This window comes from Nipponia nippon, unplaced genomic scaffold (assembly GCF_047370975.1).
Source record: "Nipponia nippon isolate SJK-2023a ecotype South Korea unplaced genomic scaffold, ASM4737097v1 scaffold_4, whole genome shotgun sequence".
Classification (NCBI taxonomy): Eukaryota; Metazoa; Chordata; class Aves; order Pelecaniformes; family Threskiornithidae; genus Nipponia; species Nipponia nippon.
In genome coordinates, this window is record NW_028262358.1 from 104,399,795 (window position 1) to 104,422,020 (window position 22,226).

The following is a 22,226-nucleotide window of genomic DNA, read 5'->3' on the forward strand; positions in this document are numbered from 1 at the left end:
ATATGTGACGCTAAGTTAACGAAGATGAGTGCTTCAGACTGTAGGGAACCAAGAAAAGGAGGATTCTGCATGATCTGTATGATTGGGCATTTGCTGTAGACCAGTGTAAAAACTAAACCGTCTCTGGCAGGGAACGGCTTTTGTATAGAAGTTCATAGGAATGAATTGATATGCACCTCATGGAAGGTCTTTGTAGAGCCTGCACAAAGGGCAGCTTCCAGCCCACAGCCCGTTAGTCCTGTTCCTCCCGAACTGGGTTGTGCATCAGTCTTTGAAGTTGTATGAGCCAAGGATTGAAGCGGTGCGTTTCTCAGTGACTGAATATCTGTCTTTGGCTCAAATGAGTGGGTATCCATGAACATGTCTCTCAAGTTGGAGTGAGTTTTCCATCAGAGTCAAAAGCTGGTCAGGGCTAAATTTTAAGATGAAGCAGCCAGGTCATTTGCACCCCCTGGCTATTGTAGTACCTGTGCTCCAGTTTCCAAATAAAGTTGACACAAACTTCCCATAAGTGAGAGGTAAGACTGACCCATACGTAACTAGTATTATCACCTTGCCATCAGGGAAAAGCAGTTGGCTGAGATTTCTATAAGCTGTGAAATGGGAGGAGGTTACAATCAGCTCTGAAAGTAACTTCAAGGTGGGACAATCTGTCACAGCATTTCCTAATAAACAGAGAAGCCGTGCACTGAAAGCAGTCTCTCTGCCTCCGAACTGGCAAAGTCAATGTCTGATAATCAGTAAAAATCTTGTTGACAAGGCTGTGATGCAGGAATAAGGTGAAAAACTCAGAGGAGGGTTTTTCTTCCTTTGTATATTGGGGCAGGGGGGCAGTGAATCTTTATGCATTTCCCGCCTTGGAGAAGGAGTATGGGAAGACGGGAGGAAGCCCTCCCTCTAAATCTGAGTGAGGAAAGAAAATCCCAACAGCTTCTATTTCAAACCCTCCATTTGTCTACAGGTCTGGGAAGACTATGGAAGTATTGGTGAGAACACAGTAACATGAGAGGGAGAGGAAGACATGTAGAGGAGGTAAGGAAGAAGTAAGTAAGAGAGTAAAGTAAGTAAGAACAGTAAAAGGACACATCCAACTTGAAGAGCCCTGTTTGCTCATTCTTCATAACGAAACTTTTCCTACTTTTCTTTATACCCTTTTTGCCCTTTCCTGTATCCTTTCTGAGTCTGCTTCATCTTTTCAGAGATGGGAGGACCAAAACTGCCTATGTTATTAAAAATGCAAGTTCACCATGCATTTTTTGAAGTGTGCTTTGATTTGTTCTCTCGTCCTTTCCAAAGAATTCAGTTGCTTTTTTGACCCCTTACTGGGTACTGAGCTGACATCTTCATAGAACTGTTACTTCATTCCTGAACGGTCCTTATCAGTTTAAGTAATTATGTGCACCACTTTGCACTACCCTGCACGGAATTTCATTTGCCATTTCATCACAAGTTGTTCATGATCGTAGTGCTCTTCTGCAGCTCTGCACAGTCAGCTTTCAATTTTGGTCTCTTCGATAACTGTAGTGGAATCAGCAGTCTCTGTTCCCCCACTATTCATCACCTTTTCCAGGTCATTTAGGACTTTGCTGAGCAGTACAGATCCTGGCACAAAGTCTCATAGGATTACATTGGTGATATCCTTCCAGTGGGAAAACTCTGCATTCCTACTTTTTCTTTCGTATCTTTTAATTGCTTATTCATTCAAATGAGGATCTTCTTAGCCCATGAGACTTCCTTTTTAAGAGCTTTTTTTTTCCCAACTAATTTTACAAATGCACTTTAGTACACCTTGTGTGCTTATTTGTCGATTCCTCAAAAAAAATGCCAATAGGCTTGTGAAGTAAGTCTTCACTTTACAGAAGCTTAATGGAGTGCTTCCCAGTATATTTTTCCATGTGTCTGCTCATTCTCTTCTTTGCAATGGTTCCTACTGATTTACCAAACAAGGACATCAGGTTCACTGGTCTGTAGTTCCTCAGATCACCCCTGGAATCCTTTGTAAAAATTAGTCACTTCACCACCTTCCCGTCCCCTGACACAGACAATTCCCAGTGAGAGGTTACGCACCACAGCTCGCGGTTGTGTTATTTCATCCTTCAGTTGGTTTAGAGCTCTTGGGTGAATACCATCTGGTCCTGGTGAGCTGTTAGTGTTGTGGCATGGGAAATACAATCTCTGAAGAGCAAACTCCGTGCTAAGTCCAGTGCATCATGCTTAAGTGCAAATGTTCACTACTGTTCCCCTCTTGTTTTGTTTTCCACTCCTAGGTAATTTGAATTCTGTTTCAATCATTTCTGCTTGGCCTCGCAGTCAGACAGCCACAACACTTAATCAGAATAAAGACTACCTGATGAAAAAATAAACATTATAGGAATGCTACTCTTTTGATTAATGTACTTTTCATGCTTTATTTCCTGCATCGATTGTTTTGCCCTCTTAAGTTGATGAAAGAATCTTCCAGTGTTCACCTAGAGAGTTCATAACAGAAGACATGTACCTTTATGCAGGATTACGCCTAAAAATAGATTAGCGATCGTGTTAAATAGCCACAACTGTGCTGGCACAATGCCATGCCAGAAATAATAGATGTCTCTTTAAGGGATTAGAACATTTAAATAGGAATACGGATAGTAAGGGATGGGAACCATATGTAATTGGCAATGTGAAGGCAGTTACAAGGAAGAAAAGCAAGGGGACATCAGAAAGTGCAGGAACAGAAATTCAACTACCAAGGTTCCTACTAAAACTGTGTAATTTAATTTAAAGCTTTGAAGCATTTTCTGTCATCCTTGGAAGGCTTCAGTAATTTATATCTTTTTATATTGCAGTTTAAAGTCTTACAAGGGAATTTACAGACCTTTGTGTTTTGGGTGGACTAATGCATTAGCTTGTAGCATTGGAAATACGCAGCATACAGCAATATATATTCAGGCCTTTATATCTGCAAGGATGGATCAAAGCATTTACAGTTTCTAAATTAGAAACCATTTTTGGATGTTACAGATCTAGATTATCCATTACTGCTAAATGTAAGTAACTTTCCCAGCAGACCACTAAGGAAGACTTCAGAACCTCTTGATGTTCAGATACATTTGCTTCTGCGGGAATGGTAAATGTCAATAAAATTCTACATTTTGATAATGTCTCCAGATTCATTTTAACTGTGATTGCATGTAGAACAAGTTCCAGCCCTTCCAAAAAGAAGATTTTACAGGTGTGTTTAGAAGGTGGATCAGGTGCTTTGAAGTGTAGACCTTAAAGTTTGGGTTTTAAAAAAAGGAAGAAAAAACCACAAACTCTCTTTGTAGGATTCGTGACTCAGAATTTATAAAGCCATGTGGCTACACACACATTTTGATTATCTGAAAATTTTGTTTGAAAAGAACAAAGAGGTACCAGTGAAATGATTGACTGAAGTTGTGTACTGCTGTTGTAAATCAGTGCTTTCGAATTAGAATTGTGGTCATGCTTTGAATGTACCTATATTATCTTCTCAGAATGAATCCTTTTCCATTCCAAAGTCCTGGTGCCCCAAATATCCCTACTGTGGCTATTTTTTCACACTGTGGCTGTGCTGTGAAACAAATTAAAAATGACCCTAGCTACAGAAAAGCACAGGATTCCGTATGTTAGGGTCTTTCTCATACATAAAATATGGCAGGTCTTTGCAAGCCTCCCAGTCATTCGCAGGCATCGCAGGAGATCTCGTGGCCTTCTGTCCTCAGTTGCCATCCCCAAATACCTGCAATTCTGGAATCACATGTCAGGAGGCTGCTTCTTAAGCTCTCTCATTTGTGTGATTCACAGTGAAGATTTGGCACGTGTGTAACAGGGCTGCAACGTGGGACGTACAGGAGGAAGAAGAACCCTGCTCAATAGTTAGTTGCATATGCACCTGCTCATGTGCACAGTTTTACTGATGAGAAAATTTCCCAGCAGCAATAGAGAACTGCTGGGAATGAGCTGTCCAACTTTTTACAAACAAGTCGTTCAAATTCAAAAGGCTCTGGGCTACGTGTAGATGTGCATTGGACAGGTTACAACCTTACACAGGTCAGTATAGCTATATGCTGTGTATCAAGCTGCAGAAGATATCTGGGACACTGCAATGGAGCCTCTCATGATCTGGGACCCTCTGCAGATGGAGCGAGGGATGCCTGTGAGGGCAGTCCAGCTTCTTGTCTCGGGCACAGAAGCAGCAAAGGACACAATGGGAAAAGTTCTTGTCACAGATTGTAATATAATTTCTCATATCAACTCAGTGAAAAACACCCACTGAGGACTGGCTAGCCAGGAACACATGTTCAGCCTGGCGGAGGAGCCAATATCTGGTGGGTGTCTTGATGTAGATATCCATTTTAGTGGATTTTGGGGAGCAGAGCAGAGTGAGAGGACATGCCTTGCTCCTTAACAAGCTCACCCCTTGTCGTGGTTTAACCCCAATCAGGAACTGAGCACCACACAGCCCCTCGCTCGCCCTCCCCTGCCCCCGGTGGGATGGGGGAGAGAATCGGAACAAAAAAGTAAAACCTGTGGATTGAGATAAAGACAATTCAATAGGACAGCAGAGGAAGAGGAATAATAATAACGATATAATAGAGGAATAATAATAATGATAAAAAACTATACAACACAAGTGATGCACAGTGCAATTGCTCACCACCTGCTGACCGATGCCCAACCCGTCTCTGAGCAGCGATTGCTGCCACCCGGCCAACTCCCCCAGTTTATATACTGGGCATGATGTCATATGGTATGGGATAGCCCTTTGATCGGTCTGGGTCAGTTGTCCTGGCTGTGCCCCCTCCCAGCTTCTTGTGCACCTGGCCGAGCATGGGAAGCTGAAAAGTCCTTGACCAGTGTGAGCACTGCTTAGCAACAACGAAAACATCAGTGTGTTATCAGCATTATTCTCATACTAAATCCAAAACACAGCACTCTACCAGCTACTAGGAAGAAAATTAACTCTATTCCAGCTGAAACCAGGACACCCCTCTTTGCTCCATCTCTCCTAAATGGAAAGGAAATTGCAGGCTGTTCACGGGAATGAGCCTAATGCCTTGTTTCTTAGCAAAATAGCAGCCATTGTGTGTCACTCCTTTAAAGCAACAAATAATGTACTGTCTTGGATTAATAGCAGCTAGTTGGCACACACAATCACAGGAGTGGATGTGCTCTTGAGTAATGATGTGTCTCGCAAGTCTTATGTATCCAGATACATCCATAGGTGTGCCATAGGCTTGCCTAGTCAGATCAGCAGTGCCTTGGTAGCTGAAAAATGACATTATGTTAAATGATGTTACCCACCTTCTTCACAAACTGTCAGGATTGTGTTGCGTGTCCTTCCAGTCCACGATCTTGCTGAAATGGTTGGTACATGCTCTGGATACTGGGATCATTGTGAGACAGTGCATTATGCTTGTGAGACAAAGGGAGCTCGATTACCAACTGTTTCCAGGGTTAACTGGGACTCTGGACCTCTGCTGGAAGTCTGTCCACTGCCTGCCAGATGGGAACCTTCCCAGAATAATGGCTATAGATAAATCTTTCCACCAGTAGGCACCCAGATAATTCTCAGGCCAATGAGGATGGCCCATAGTGTTCCAGCTTCTCTGGTAGCGTGTTGTGCTGGCTGATTTCTGAAACCGCCTCAGAAGCAGCAAGGCATGAAGCTGTTGCTCAAAAAAGACAGCCATTATTCTGCTATGCGTTTTAAACACTCAGCCCGCTTTCCAGGAGTGGGTGTTAACAAAAGACGCTCAGGGAGGTGCTTGTGGTGCAATGTCACTTGCACAGCAGAGGCAGACAAGCTTCTCCCTGCCCGTATCTGCTAGACCAGTTTTATGTTGCAGTCCAACCTACAGATTCTGCAAAGTTGTACAAATTATTAAGGTGGACCCAAACATCAGCAGTGTCAGTGGTTGGCGTGAGTGCAGCAGCACCTTTTGGAAAGGTGCTAGCTTCCATTAAGGTCTTAAGACTTGACCCCAAGTCTCTCTATTAATGCCCATTGTTTATATTCTTGGTTTGGGATTGGTTTGGTTTTTTTTCTTTTTGGTGGGGTCTTTTTGGTTTTCAGTTGTAAACTGAATAAATACATCTGTACTAGTACACACCTTAGCTACAGAAAAGCTGACAGTGAGTTTATTCACCCAACTGATCGCTCACGGATCAGTAGCAGCCAGGACTGGCAATGTTCTGTAGGACAGTGACTGTCTGCTGGGACATTGGAGATGGTCCCCCCAAAGATGCTGCACTTGCACATCAGGTCAGATAGTACCTGTTTATGCAGAGCCTTAAATGCAGTCCTTCTCATGTGTTGGCTTTTCCATCTGTAGTGAGCCACTCAATTTTACCAGTGTTGCTTTCCCTCTATGAAGACCTCCCCTGAATGACTCAGGATGAAGCTAGGCTATTGGCTGCATCCAGTAGTTGGGGAATGAGGCAAAAGTCAGCGTTCAAGGACATCATCACTGCTCATCAGTATCTAAGAGAAGAGGAGGGGTTTAACGATCCTCCTGTTGTGAGGTTAAACATTTTTTATAGCTTCTTCTTGTAATACATACTTTTCCTTTGCTTTGGTCATCTTAGTAGCCATTCTTCATACCAGCTTCACTTTGAATTCTCCTGCTCTAATCAGTGGGGTGCAGTTCACGTGACTGGCTGTATTGACACTATTGGTGTCTGTGTCTGCACTAGCTGTATTAACTCACTGTATTATCAAGCATCACTTCTTTCCCTGATCTTAACATAAGCATCTAAAATAGGTAAACTACAATGGGAGTTTAAAGCAGCTAGTTTGGAGGCAGGCATCTGTGCCAGCCACGTCTGGAGTTAGGAGAGAGGGATCCAGCCCTGCTTGACCCGAACTGGGTTCCAGATGACCTGTGCCAGTGCCTTTGCGCTACACCTGTGCTGCTGCTGCCCGTGACAGTAGCGCTTACCTGCCTTTGCTTTGGAAATGCTTCAAAAAAACATTCCAGGATTATTTTTTTTCCCTGTAGTTTCTAACAGATACAATCTGCAGCAATTTCTAACATAAAATTTTCTTTCATGGCAGAAGTTCTCCTTTCTCTGTAGCAGAAATTAACTTGATTTTCTGCTATTAAATCTTTTGCTGTTAAATTTTTGTCTGTTGCTATTATTTCGTCCCTCAATGGCATCAAAGCACTATGGGTAGGCAGGCTGCAAATACAGGAGTAACCGCTTGGCAGCAGAGCTGCGGGAAGCGAACGAGTCAGTTCTCAGCAGGAAATAAATGAGTAGTTTAAGCTACTTCAATGGTAACCCCGTAAGCCTCAGCAACACGAGCTCTTGCTGCTCTCTATCTGCATCCTTAGACGACTTTGAGGACTGAACTATCTGCAATTGTCTGTCTATGTCTCAGCTCATCTACGCAGTATTCCAGTCTTCTTTTATTGACAGTATTTCCCACTTCTGTCATCAACATATTCCAATACATCTCCCTAATTTTGTGCTCTGCAAAGATATCACTGTGTAATGCAACGGTATGACTAACATTGTTCCTGTTCCTTGCCTGCCTTATCATCTTAAAATTCATTAACCACCTTCACATCCCTCCTTAACACTGTGCTTTGCTGCAACGCCTACAAAAATTTGGAAACAATTTGACTGTGAGTGAGCTGAGAACATTGCCTCGCATGCCAAGCGATATATTCTCTTTGTTTCCCTGAGCTCCTCCATCTGTTGGCATCCATCTGCCTCCCCACGGACTGTAGGCTCTTTGGGGCAGGACCATCTCGTTCTTCTGTGAGCTGACAGTGCCCGATCCTGTTACCCCTACAGAGCCGGTGGTTTGGTTACCTTTGGTTTAGGCAACATTCCTTTTAGCTTAGCTTTAATTTTTAAGTCATGCACAGAATGATTTGTGAGGACATACTCTCAGATCTGATAACTGTTGAAGTCAGAAAGCCCAGGATTAGTCATACAGTTGTGTGTAGAGGAAGATTGCTGGTTTGTTTTCTTCATATGGCTTGTTTTATTTATTTGCCTACGGTGACAGCACTTTGTGTTTACTCCTATCCCGCACAAAGAGCCACAGTGGAAGCCATGGGTAGGTTCAGAATCCTGCCCGGATTCCTCCAGCCTGGCCTCTTTAAGGATGATAAATTTTGGAAAGTACTTGTTTAGTTAAATATCTGAATTATTTTCAAGATTATGACTTCAAAATAATACATTTTGCTATTGTTGTCCAGGTATGGAATGAAAATTGTATATGCTTTACAGGAAATCCTCTTTTAAAATGCTGCCCCTGTATCAGTGTGAAAGGCCTGGAGTAAATCAAGCTTAATGACCCTTGAAGTCAGTGGAGAGTCTTGCTTTAAATCAGTTTATTGTTCAGAAATGCACCCTCACATAGGTAATGCCCTGCAGTGTTCTACCTGCAATCTTTAGCCATCAGGTAGGAGCAACAATTGTTGGGAGACATCAGCTCCAACCACTTGAGCATACAGTGGGTCACAAGTAACTGATGCCTGTACGCACGCACACTTGCCGCCGCATTGCCTTAGCCTTCGTGCTGCCAAGAGCCTCCTGTCTGCGGGTGTGCAGCCTGCCTTCCCCTGCCCGTGGCGGGTGCTTGTCACCCTGGCCGCCCATGGGGCAGGATTTTCCCCTCCTTGGTCTCATGTTCTTGCTCTCACACTGTCGTTCTTGTGGCCTTGCCCCAGCAAAGCCGGTAATGTGGCTGTGGCAGGTTCTCATAGGGAGCGACTGCCATCAGCGGGAGAATCACCGGCCTTTCCCCCACTTCTCCTGGCATTGCTTGGAGCCCAAATAATAGATGTGCATGGAGAGTAGCAGTCAGTCAGCACACACCAGCCCCAGCCAGCACACACCAGTCAGCGATAACAGCATCGCAAGCAGGAACCACCGACAGCAGTTTGAGCGGGTCCCAATGAGGCTTGTGTACTTTCTGCAAGGGGCCTTCTGGGGTGACCCTGCTGCACTGGCGGGGAGCCCTGGGGAGGCTGCTCACCTGGGGACCCCCATCACTTCTCTTCCCACTGGCCACTGAGGAGTTTTCCCTTTTCCCCTTTTCTATTTTCTCTCCCTGTCCTCTCCCCTCTGCTCCCCCTTCCTCTTTGGTTTCCATTTTTCACCAAAAGCAACTCTCCATGTTAGACTCCAAGCATGCCATCAGCTGCAGACCCCCCGATGGATCCTTGTGCGCATGAACCTGTCAGAACATCCTTTGCCTAACAGCCACGTGCTGCTGCAGACCCCTGGTCTGGGCTTCCATGCAGGCGTAGAGAAACTGCTCTCCCCAGCTGCTGTTGCCTGTGGTGTAGCTCACACACACTGCCAGCTCACCTGACCCCTCCCTCCCTCTGCTTCAGGATGGCTACAAAAATTTTTAGAAATAGGGTTGTTTGAGAAAAAAGAAAGCAGAGGGAAAACGACATGTCTAAATGTATGAAATGGACTGCCGTAGGGGTGAGAGTCAGGGCCCGCTAGCATCCAGAGTCTGTCGAGTGCCACAGACCATTGCTATTCTGGCAGCTGCAAGGGTCCACGATGGCAAGAACTGACCATCAGAAGAGAGAGATACAGGTCCTTTTTCTGAAGAGACATGTCTGATGCTAAAGCTGAAGTATTGGTGTAAAGGGAAATGTTGGCGTAGCTGCCCTTTTGTCAGGATAAAAGTAAATATACTGGAAAGTAGCTGGGAAAGTGAGCTGGAAAAAAGGAATCACTGTATGGAGTACAGGTAACGAGGAAAACTGGAAAGTTGAGTCTGATTTTAGGAGATAACATATTTAAGGATCTGAAAGTGAATTCAGGATGATAGGAGAAGCAGCTGTCTGTGAGAGAAGCTAACGAAGTCTGGGGCACATAGAGAAAGCAACAAGTCCATGAATAGTAATTTTTTAGGTTTGCAGACAACACCAAGTTGGGCAGAAGTGCTGATCTGCTGGAGGGTAGGAAGGCCCTACAGAGGGACCTGGACAGGCTGGATCGTTGGGCCGGGGCCAACTGTATGAGGTTCAACAAGGCTCAGTGCCTGGGCCTGCACTTGGGTCACAGCAACCCCATGCAACCCTACAGGCTGGGGGAGGAGTGGCTGGAGAGCTGTCTGGCAGAAAAGGACCTGGGGGTGTTGGTTGACAGCCAGCTGAACATGAGCCAGCAGTGTGCCCAGGTGGCCAAGAGGGCCAATAGCATCCTGGCTTGTATCAAGAATAGCATGGCCAGCAGGACCAGGGAGGTGACAGTGCCCCTGTACTCAGCACAGGTGAGGCTGCACCTCGAATATCGTGTTCAGTTTTGGGCCCCTCACTCCAAGAAGGACATCGAGGTGCTGGAGCGTGTCCAGAGAAGGGCAATGAAGTTGGTGAAGGGTCTGGAGCACAAGTCTTATGAGGAGCAGCTGAAGGAGCTGGGGTTGTTTAGCCTGGAGAAGAGGAGGCTGAGGGGAGATGTTATTGCTCTCTACAACTACCTGAAAGGAGGCTGTAGCGAGGTGGGGGTCGGTCTCTTCTCCCAAGTAACGAGTGTTACGACAAGAGGGAATGGCCTCAAGCTGCACCAGGGGAGGTTTAGATTGGATATTAGGAGAAATTTCTTCACCAAAAGGGTAGTCAGGCATTGGAACAGGCTGCCCAGGGAAGTGGTTGAGTCTCCATCCCCGGAGGTATTTAAAAGACAGATAGATGTGGTGCTTGAGGACATGGTATAGTGGTGGACTTGTCAGTGTTAGGTTTACAGTTGGACTCGATGTTCTTAAGGGTCTTTTCCAACCTAAATGATTCTATGATTCTATGATTACAGCGTAGTTTTAGCCTAAATATTTGAGGCATCTGTATTGGAGTGGTCAACAGCACAGGCTTGGTGTGGGCCACAAAACCTACTGAAAGAGCAGGGGCCTGAGCCCCATGCTGCCATGCTTGCCCTGCTGCTTGCCACCAAGCTGTGGTGGGCAATGCTAACATGAGCATCCCTGCACCGTGCCCCAGAGAGGCAGGGATGCGCTCACGGGCAGCACAGGCAGCACAAATTGCTTTTCGGGGAGTGCCAGTCAAGGAGCAGCTTCTAACGCTGTGAAAAGAAGCTGTTCCTGTTGATTGATTCCTGCTGCACTTGGGGAAACAGCCCTTGCTGGTCCCAAAGGCACAGGATTACAGTGAAGAAACATCTAATTTCATTACTGATTTATCCTCTTAATGGAAATAAAGCACAAGGTCGTGTATATTAACAGCTGGGTTCAAAGTGTCCCTCGCCTTTAAATTTGGGACGGGGAGGATGTCAGCATATCATTTGCATTCTTCTCTCCTTGATGCCTGTTAGAAAACAGAGTCTCCATCAAGCGGTGAAGGCATCAGCAGATGAATGAGGCGAGTAGTCTGCGCTGCACGGGGGATCCCCGCGTACTTGCCAAGAGAGCCCTTTGCTGCTTGTGCTTTTCCTGCTCCATTAGCCAGTCCCCTGCCCTGGAGGGGCACGTTCCTCTCTGCGTCATGGCAGTCAGGACTCGATTCTCAGAGACTTGAACTTCAAAAGGAACGGAGGCAGCCCCTTGTTTGTTCAAAGTTCTCCTGAAACAGCCTGGGAGGGTTATTCTCTCGGAGTCCTCAGGAAAGTAATACAGATTTTGGTAACACCTGCAATTACAGAAAACATTCTACAATTCAGCTGTGTTGAGCATGGCCAAGAAATCATTTTTAAAGACAGCTGTGGCATTCAAGGCATACTGTTTCCCTTCCCTTTTATTTTCCACACAAAGAAACTTGGTTGGAAAGTTCTCCCTTTCTGAATACCGTGCCACAGCAATCTCACTGCCGTTCTCCAAATGGAAAGAATTACACACAAAGTGATAGAAATTGTTAGTAACATGGTTTTTGCAGCTCCTGAAACTCTGATACCGCAGTAAGTAGGTTTTTCTTTGAATGCAGGCAAGGCTGGATATTTAAAGGAAAAACTCGGCGTTCTGTGTATTTCCAGAAGAACACGGACTCTGCAGCATTAGCCTTGTCCTGCTCTGGACAGCAAGCCCAGGCGCTCTCCTGTTTGTGCAGGAAAGTTAGCATGGGGCATACGGTGAGAAACAAGAACAAGAAAGAAGCCTTTGCCTTTTTATAGTACAGATTTTCATCCCAAATGCATTTGGGCAGGTATGGTGACTTTTATTTACTGATACGCTTTCCATTAACTTCAGTCAGCTCCCAATTTTATGTTGACTGTTTCCCGTTAATAGAATATTTCCTATAGCTAAGGTATACAGCACTTAAGGTTTAGCATGGGGTGACTGTGCAAGTTGCATATTTTAAAAAAACCCAACAGATTGGCAGGTTCCCAGTCTCTTGCTTTTAGTATTTAGATTGACACTATAGGACTAGTTCAACTCAAGTTACCTTTTTTGTGAATGAGACGTAGCTCCACTGGTGCCAACGGGGTTCAAGTGCTGTGAACATGGTGCAGTGAGAGGAAAATGAGATCTGCCCCCTGCGTGCTGTGTAAGCCAGAGCCTCAGAAGAAAACAGCATCGTTCCTTTATATAATGTTAATTAAGCATCTGCTGAAAAGTAAATGAGTTATGAGAATTCTTGATAAGTGGTATCATTGTGGAATACCTAATGTAGAGTATTTCTCCAAGTAGAAACATTTCATGTTTCTGCTCTTTTACAGCAGGAATATTTCTCAGAGAGCTTTAGGCTGCCGTAGCAGAGACTAAAGGGGTGTAAATCAGCGCTGTTCTATGGAGCACTTGTGATGAAAACTGATGTGGGCTCACTGCACGCTGGTGCTACACTGACTTACATCACCTGGAGATTTCCACCCTGCATGTTTAGAAGTATGACTGCAACTGGAACCAAATTCTGCCCCTTGCTATCCTCATTCAAGGTTGCATGTATTGATAACGGGAAAAAGGAGCTTTCTCAGCACAGTCTATCCATGGACACTCCAAAACGAAAGAGAAATTTTGTAGATTAGATTTTACCACCATTTCTCACATGGTAAACTACATGACCCCAGGAGCAGAACTGAATCCAAGCTCACTACAGTGAAATCACTGTTAACAGAAAATAGCAATAACAATAATAATAAGTATTAGATTAAGTATTTTTTTAGTGGTAAAGCTTTAGCAGTAGAAAAAGGGGCAAGAACATGCATAACGCTGAGTAAAAGAGAACGCTATCAGAAAAGAAAGAACTTATTTTTAAATGTGCCTCCAAATAACCCTACTATATTAGCACATCCTTTCAACTCAGGTCATGGCTGCATTAAGCTTCCTACCCATTCAGGTCATCCTATGGGTATATATATATGCTTTAAGTTACATAAAAGCCATCCAATCCTATTTGCATTGTCACTCTACAATCCAAAATGCTATAATGACCTCCTTTTTTTATGTCCAGTGCTATCTATAAAGCAGGCTTAGGCCCTTTTGTTCTTAAGCAGGTCAGCTGTCGCGTTGCTCTCTTAATGAGCTTCAGGCATTCCCAGAGAGTTTTCCAATATTGCAAGACATACCTGGCCCCAGGCGGGACAGTGACGGCGCTGCCAACACCAAAGCGGAGCAGGCAGATCCCATGTGACAGGTTATGCAACTGAGCCGGGCTTTATATACCCTAGGACCTTAAGCACGTAAAGGGCTCGAGGGAAAAGAGCAGCAGGTGAGGAAAAAATGTTTGCATACCGTGCTTCTTGGAGTGCTTTTGGCATTGTAGCAAACCATATTAAAATAAATCTTCTGTTTCATGAGGGGGTCAGCTTGTAAAAAACCCCTGGGATTTAGTAATGTTTTGTGTGTTCTAAAGTTGTAGGGGCTGAAATTATATGAAGACTCAGAAATCATGGTTATTCCTCTCCGGAGAATGACACCTGGGTATATAAGGTTGTTGCAGGTATGAAAATTATGTCTTTTTTTCTACTTTTAATTAGATCTTTGAAATACCAGTATTTTTCTTGCTCACACTGATTTTATTTCAAGTTATTGCATGACCAACCCAAGGGAACACTGGCTTCTGGTGGGTTAACTTGCATAACAACTCAAAGAAGTCTTAATTAAGCCTCTGCTGAAAAGTAAATGAATTATGATAATTCTTGATAATTGGTATCATGCTGGAACACTGAATGTGGAATACTTGGAAGGACTTTATGTTTCTGCAGTGCTTAAACAGAAACTACTTCTCCATCATTTTCTCTTGCAATGGCTTTCTGTGTTTGGGGCAGTAGGAAAATGTTAATGGGAAGAAGGTTGCTGGGTTCCTAAGCAACTCAAATAAGCTGTCAGTGAAACACTTCAACCAGCTTCTATGGCTGTGATAAAGAAACCTCAGTCAGTATTGACCTCTGGAACATTGGGGGACCAGAGCATCAGTCATTATGTGAAGAAAAAAATAAAAGCATGCATAGAAAAAAATTTAAATCAGCTAAATAATTGAGAATAAAGCAGCCCCAAAATATATATATCAAAGTAGAGCATCTTCCTTATTATACTCCATATTTTGATATGTACAGAGTATATGTCCTTTTGTTGGCAAATCTCACAGCTCTTAGCAATGGGATCTGCATCCCAAATCATAGTCTATAGTAGCTGAGAGGTGATAGTTCAGTAGTTGAGAGGCTGAGGTAAGGATACAGTGTTTCAGTCCTAGCAGGGAATTTCTTTCACGCCTCCCTGCATATCTTTTGGTATCACCTTACATAGTAATTTTATTTGGAATTTCTTTTGTCTTTATTTATTCTGCTGCTGAAGTAGCCACACTGTCAACCACATTTATCAAGGTCAGAGCACTCAGCTCTGATTATTTAAGCTCACATAAAAAAACCAGAATCTGGAAGTGAAAATCAGGCTCCTTGGAATCTGTCACTCCTGTCAGCGGTGCCATGCTTTCCGTCTGGCTTTTTCCGATTAAAAAAATGATTATTTGAGGCCTAGTCATCATTTTGTATAAGAAATGCTGCAACTACAAAGACGCACGATATGTTTAACTCACAGAGCCAATATGCACAGGAATTTGTGTTTTGCTCTCTAGGGAGTCCATGCGACTGTGTTTCTGCTTCTTGGTCAGTGTATCATACATGCCAGGCAAGCAACAGTAACTTAATTTCTTTTCTGATTGCTATTGAGATAATCAGTAAATAATTATTTTTTTATCTTTACTTTGATTGGCATTTCCTGCTTCTTTGTCGGACTTGACAAAGAGACTGTGTTAAAACTTGCCTGCTTGGTCCAGTCCTACCTGTGGAGCTAATAAAAGATGTTACGGTTCCCTTTTAGCCTTGCTTTCCTGAATTAATAACTAACATTCAAGGGAGCATCGCTGTGTTAGTAGCTAATCTGTGGGAAGGAAGAGATCTTTGTACTTCACAGAACAAGAAAGTCCCTCCTCCTTTATGCCTAAGCCTCCACGCTTGCTTGACTCAGCTCTCCCTTGCAGCTAAGTAGCCAGAGGGAACCCCGTGAAAGTCACCGAAATCAATGAGTTACAAATGAAAGAAAAATCATGTCAGAAATGTGTCCTTTCTTTTACAAAGCGATAGAAAGGGCGGCCTTCCAAAACGTGCAATAGCTTGTGCCGAATGCTCTTCAGCAGAAAGCAGAGTCATACTATATTAAATGACACGGAGAAGAAGTGCGTGCTTTGTAGGTTCCAAAGACCTGCTTTTGTGTTGCACTCAGCTGAATCAGCGTCTGACTTGCCCTGTTTCTCCCACAGACTCAAGCTGCAGGAAAAATGGTTATCAGCTCCTCAGACACACTGCTGCAACGGGCGGCGTTGCTGCTGGGGATGTTTGGGATCAGTATATCCAGCTACAGCACACGCCAGCTAACTCAACAGAAGAGACTTGCCTTGACCCGTTAAGCTGCGTTGGGATGTGACCTGAGAAGCAAAGGCTTATGTCAGTAGTGCTGGTGAGCGGCTCTTCTGCCTCAGTTACCGGTGTGGAGGTCATGAGACACTTTGCAGCCGTGATTTCTACATGCAGAGTTAAAAAGATGGAAGAATTACAGACTGCTTCAAGAAAGAAAAAAAGAATAATGACTAGCAGAGGCATCAGATTTCCAAATGAGACGAACTGTCTGTAAATACAATGGACTTCTTTTGTTATCCAGTGTATACATAGAGAGATCTGAAGGTATAAAATACAGTTAAAATTGGAGTAGGTGTAAACAGATGGATGGGAGTGCCATGCTTCATTAGTGTCACCTTGTTGGAGCTTTTGCAAATTGACTCCTATGAGAAGACTGGTTTTGAAAAGGAAAAGTTAGAAGCAATGTACTCCTCATGATGGGAGTTAGACGCAATAAAAATAATCTCTCATAGACTCTTTGTACTGTTGTATCTAACTAGATATGTACATTTGTGTGTATTACAGAATTTGTGCACTCTGACCTTTCCTATTGAATCTTAAACATGTCTTGATGCCTTTTGTGTAGAAACGTGTATGTATTGTAACACAAGCTGGTAGCCTTCTGCAACAGCAGAGCTGGCCGCAGGCTACACCATCCATATGGTGTTGGGAAGGAACCATCGCACCAGACCAGATAACTTCGTAATTCTATACAGAAACTCTCTACTCTGGGAAATATCAGTAAAAATATTGGGTTGGGTTTCATTGCAGAATTCAATATCTGATCGTATTCCTCTGCAAAGCCCATTCATCCCATAATATACATTCTGATGAAAATAAAAATAGATTGACCTTTTTTTCCCCTCCTTTTCCCTTGTTTTCTTGTTCTTCTCACTCGATGCAATAGCTTATTCAGGAATGTTCTCTTACTATTGGTTTGCATTTTTCCAACTGTTTCTGATGTTTTATGTAAACATGGCTTTGTAGGCTCTTCTGTGCATATGTTAGCGTTTAAAATCCTTTGTTCTCAGTTCCTAATACAAATATTATTTTCAGGTTTTTTTCCATGTTTAAAATTATTTCTTCTGTCAACAGTGTTTATATTCAACCACTAAGGGGCATTCTACACAGCTGAATATTTTGAAGTCTTCAGATTGCTCATTGCAACATTACAAACCACACATTGAATCAGGTTGAAATTTTTATCTTTTTTTTATTTTATATTGTTCTTGCTCCTGTTTCCCTTTCTCACCACCTCCAAGAAATGTCTCTCCTCCCCGCACACCTGTTGTTAAATTGAAGGAGATGAGAAAATCAATGTTTACAAGCTCATTTTTTCGATGTACCAGGTCACAAATTACCTCCATCTTCTATAGCCTTCCATTTATATTTAAAATAAAAAATCATATAATGGAATATTCCATATTCTGCCTTCACCTACAGAAAATGAAACAAAATACTTGATCCTTTTGACAAAAGTAAGAATGATATCTCTGGAAAGCATTTAATCATATTGATTGAAGATATACAGTGTGGCCCCCACCACCCCCCTCAATATGCCGTATTTATGGCTTTTTAATCAATGCATATGATTTTGGGCAGCTGCATTTTTGTTAACCGATTTCCTGCCCCCATGCAACATGAATGTAAGATCATTAGCTGTTTTCAGTGCCACTATGCTAATACAAACTCTTCTGTTAGATAAAAGCTAAGTGTAATAACAATATAATTTTAAGAAGATATACTAGAATAAAATAAATGATAACTTGACCACTGAGATGTTCCCATTTTACTGTATCATGGAAATGATGCTCATGAGGAATATGTATTTTTTCCAGGAGAATTGCTTTGAATAGTTTTGAGAGTTTTATCTGGTACCACTGAATATGACAGGAGGACAACACAGGTAATAGGCAAATTGAGTGTGGAGAGACTCAGTAAAGGTACGGGCCTTAGGAGCCTCAGGGACATACAGTGAAGCACCAGGAAAATGTAACTGAAATTAAGTACAAAATGGATAGGTTTAAACTTGCTGATGATGATTTGGGTCTAGGCTGAAAATTGCCTTTAGGTGAAAGGTTGGGACTGCATCCAGCAGAAGATGTAGGCTTCTGTAGCTAACCTATCTGCTCCTGTAAAATCTAAATCCAAGATTCCTATTTTCTAAAGTACAGCTGCCACCTCATGCTGGGCCTGACAGACGGCCACGTGCCTGTCCCTTTCACTGCTGCAGCTCCCTGGAAGCTCTGCTTTCGGTTTCCTCTCAGCCGAGTGAGGCTGTGGCGTATTGAAGACCAAGACATCAAAACCTTGTGGGGGTGCACGACAACGTGCCCATCTTCTCATCCTCCCTGTGGCTGGAAGCACAGAGGTGGACTGGGGGCTGCCCAAAATATGACTGGAAGCTAATATCCTCTAGCCCCTTTTGTCCTGCTGTTTGTTAGAGGAAACACTCTTTGGCAGAGCGTCCCATGGGGTCCTGACTCCTACAGGAGGCTGGCCGTATTAACCTGTCCCAGCTCTGCATCCACTGCAGCAAGGGGCCCACATTCACAATTAGGACAAACTAAAGACTTTTTCCTCCTAATTGCCAATTATCTAAGTTTGCCCCTCCCCCACCACCACATTCAGTGTGCCATGTGCTTGGACCCTACCGAAGTTTGCCATGTACATAGACATCTAACTCCAGCCTGCAGGCTCAGTACGTGGCTGGGCTCCCAAAATCTGGGCAGGATACTGCTCCATGCTGCAATTCCCAAACCTGCCTGTGAATTTAGTCTTCAAAGCTCTGAGCATGCCAAACTTCAAGCATATGTTTATGTCCTATTGAAGTCAAAGCGGGGTTTAAGGAACATCCTTATATCCTCTGCCAGATTGAGGTATTTAATCTCTTCCTTGATCTCCCCCAAAAAGCATTTACATTTTAAACATATTTGTACTTTTGTTTATATGGCTTTTACTTCAAAAATGTTGGCAATTCATCAACAATTCAATGCTGATGAAAGTTGGGAGCCTGGTGAGCTTGGGGAGGTTAATGCTGCTTTACTTAGTTTTGTAAAGCTTTTAAGGAACACCAGCAATGGGTTTCATTTGGCACATAAATTGTTATGTTTGAGGAATTACGCTCCAGGAATTACTTTTTACCTTCCCTAGCTTGTAACGATTTTTAAATAGAAGTACTGTTTAAGCTAGTAAATATTAGACCTTCTTTACAAATACACTTTAAAAGCCATTTTATAAAATTTATTGGATTGGTTTTACCTCTAATATCAGGAAGATATAGGTTAATATCTCCTGATGCCAAACAATTTTAATTAAACTAATCCACTTCTAACAGCAGTAACTTCTCCAGTTTGAATTATGTCTTGATACATCAAGTTAATTATTTTATTCTTTGAGAAGGAATCCCAAGAGATTCTGTAGCTGTTTGGTTTGTATGCCTGAGTCCACCTCCTAAAGGCAAGTGAAATGAAAGTATTAAATAATCAGAAAATCAAACATGGTTGGTATTCTCTTCAAATAGATGTAGCGTAGACTGGAGAGTTGTTTGAGATAAAAGGCATTGCTAGTGAATATCAGAGAGCATTCAAGCTTGCCCTCTTGTGCTAAATAAAGTCAATTAAATTCACTTGAATGTTTTAGGAAAAACTCTTTCACATATACATACTCAGTTGTCTAAAGCAGAATTTCTGTCTTCTTCCATCAGGGCAGACAGCCTAGGACAATTACGCAAGGTAACGCTCGTTTACTGATAAGGGAAATATAAAATGAAGGCAACGTCTCTGATGTCTTTTCATGCACCTTCTGGAAATATGTTTCTGCACCAAAATTACCGCTCTAGAGCACTATTTATCTCTAAAGCTGGAGATCTATAGAGTTGCAGATTGTGCATCTCCAAATACACCATAGACCAAGAAGGCAAACTTGAGTAGTTACCAATCAGTGGACGCTCCATCACTTACTAGGCAGTGGTAATGTCATCGTGATGCTGAGCCTTCAATTTGTGTATCAAACTAAGAACAGAACACAAGCAAGAAAATTAATTTTTCCACCCCTAATTTATGTGCATGTGTTTTTATACAGCAGATGTGCCGCAGGCTGAAGAATCAGATCAGTTGAGTGGGGTCTCTTCTGTCCTTCAGCTACCCTAAGGTTTCATGTCATGCAGAGCTGCTATCTACTTTATAATAAAGTATCCACCACAGCCCTTGGAGGTACTGCACGGTTTGGGGGTTGTTCTGGCACCATAATCCTTGTGCCACCGATGCCTTGCTGAGAAGCCCCTTCATTTTAGACCACGCATTTTTACTAATGTGAGATGCATGGAAGCCTCGCCTCAGCTGATGAATTAATCGTAATTAATAGCACCAATAAAACTGGGGCAGTGATGCTGCGTGGGAGCTTCCTTCTTAAAATGTTCTATGTCTGCATTGCGTTTTCAACCGCAAGTTGTACAGTGGGTTTATCAGCGGCAGAGCTCTGCGTTAGTGTTAATTCACCTCCCTGGCCACAAGGATTTAACTGAGAAATGGTTTTACCTGTGCAGTGCAATGGCACTTCCCTATGAATATATTAGTGATAAACCAAAAAAAAAGATATTAATGCTTGTCACATCTTTTCCTACCTTGGATAAAATGCCTTTTCCCCTATTACTTATAAGTAGTCAATGACAACACAAAATAACCCCCTAAATCAGTCTTGCCTTTCATATGACTTTCTTGTTACTCTTCTACAACTACCGCAATTTAATAAGGTAGCTGAAAGGTAGTTTAATCAACCAGTAGATTAATACGGTTCCTGGGGCTATGTTCACTTCAGTTTTTAACTAAGTGTGTAATTATGAGCTATGGTGTGTTGCTGACTTTTAATCAGAGTGCCCCTGTCTCTGGAGTGAGTGTGTTTGTAAGCATAAAAACAGCCCAAAAGGGCCCAGAAAGAGACATTTCTTCACCTCATTAGCAGCATTTTTGCAAGTGATCTTTTTTAAGAGTGCCAAGTGCTTTAAAACCAATAATCAACACCTTTTTGAAAGCTTTTAGGAACTTCATGTAATCCACAGCACCCCACCAATGAAGTCCATCCTGCAAGGGAGACATTGGAGGCAGGGTGGTCACAGGAGTTGTCTGATGCCAAGCAGAGTGAGGGCTTGCATCAGCTCTCGGTGGGTGCTTCCATGTGTTTCCATTCAGAAGTGACAGGAGAGATTCAGCTCGGCTGACCCGAGCGATGGAAAGGTTGCCCAAGTCTTCCAGTGCCTGTAGCTCCCTCTACAGACAGCAGAGATGGGTCCTGGGGAGGCCACCTCCACCCTGCCACCTGGCAGCGGCCTGGAGGTGCTTTAAGATGAGCTGAAGGAATGCGGATGGTTTCCTTACATGTGAAAGCACTTAATGTTTGAGGTTTCTTTTATTTTTCTGTAATTTTCCTGACGGGGGGGCGAAGGGGCTGTATCTTGTTGCTGTTATTTAAACCAGACTAAGGAAGAAATACCGAGGCAGAGTGACCCTGCTGCTGAAAAAGGTTTTTAATCTTTAAAAAAAGCACAAATAACAAATTGGTTTGTCCTTCACTCTGTGTTCTTCAGGAATGAATTACGGGAACTTGAAACTCTCAGTCCAACAGGGATAGTGGCATGTAAAGCCAAAATGCATGAAAGCTTGAACAGAATCATCACTGCCTGGCAGTAACTCAGACACCGCGTGCCTTCCCTGTCATAGCTGAGCCATATTTCCTTTTAAAAAGCAAGCTTTGCCCTAAGGCAAGAGAAAGCGCATAGGACTGTGCTCTGCTCCCCCAGGTATTTTTCAGCTGCGCCATGGCAGATCCTCGTTGCAGGCGAGGAGAGGAAGGGTGGAGGAATGGCACCAAAACCTTTGCTTCACCATGACCCTCTGATGGCACAAGAGCCCCTCGGCTGCTGCTTTGGGCCAAGGCAACCAGAGTATTGCTGAGCCTTCGATGAGGCTCCACATCTCTGTCCCAATTGCTGTCTCCTCTCCCAGAGCTGCTTTCTGGCTCCTCCGAAGCATGTGGAGCTGTGACCGACCCTCTGTGTGTGTCTGTCTGTCTGTCTGTGCATGTAAGGGAGAGAGGGCAGGAGCAGCCTCTGGCCCTCAGGCTGCAGGAGATGGTGAACACCGAAGAGGAGTGAGGAGGGATGCCATCGCAGCATCAATGATTTGTGCAAATCCCTGGCTCTTCCCTGAGTAATGTGCAATCTCCCGCTGGGGCTTAACTTTCATCTGCAGCACAGCTCTGGCAAGAGCTCTTTCATCAGGTAACTCAGAGCCCCCTTTTCACTCACTTGCCAGTTACATCCCGTTCATTAGCCTCAGAGCTCACTTAAGGGATTATTTGTAATGTTTCATCCCCGACTGAATTTGACTGTTAATTTGATAGCATGCTAT

General features: G+C 43.5%; 1 protein-coding gene across 7 annotated transcripts in view; it reads left to right on the forward strand.

The window, feature by feature from the left end:
- The window catches only part of ERICH1 (glutamate rich 1), a 97,575-nt gene extending 81,284 nt beyond the window's left edge, over positions 1-16,291 (forward strand). For 2 of the 7 annotated variants that reach the window (XR_015708389.1, XR_015708395.1), the window contains 3 exons: positions 962-1,032; positions 13,779-13,865; positions 15,684-16,291. The gene's annotated coding sequence lies outside the window, so the exon portion shown is untranslated. Of the gene's footprint in view, positions 1-961; positions 1,033-11,912; positions 13,635-13,778; positions 13,866-15,683 lie in introns of all 7 variants that reach the window. The other 5 variants (XR_015708394.1, XR_015708392.1, XR_015708391.1 and 2 more) reach the window with 5 other exon arrangements.
- The last annotated feature ends 5,935 nt before the right edge of the window (positions 16,292-22,226 follow it).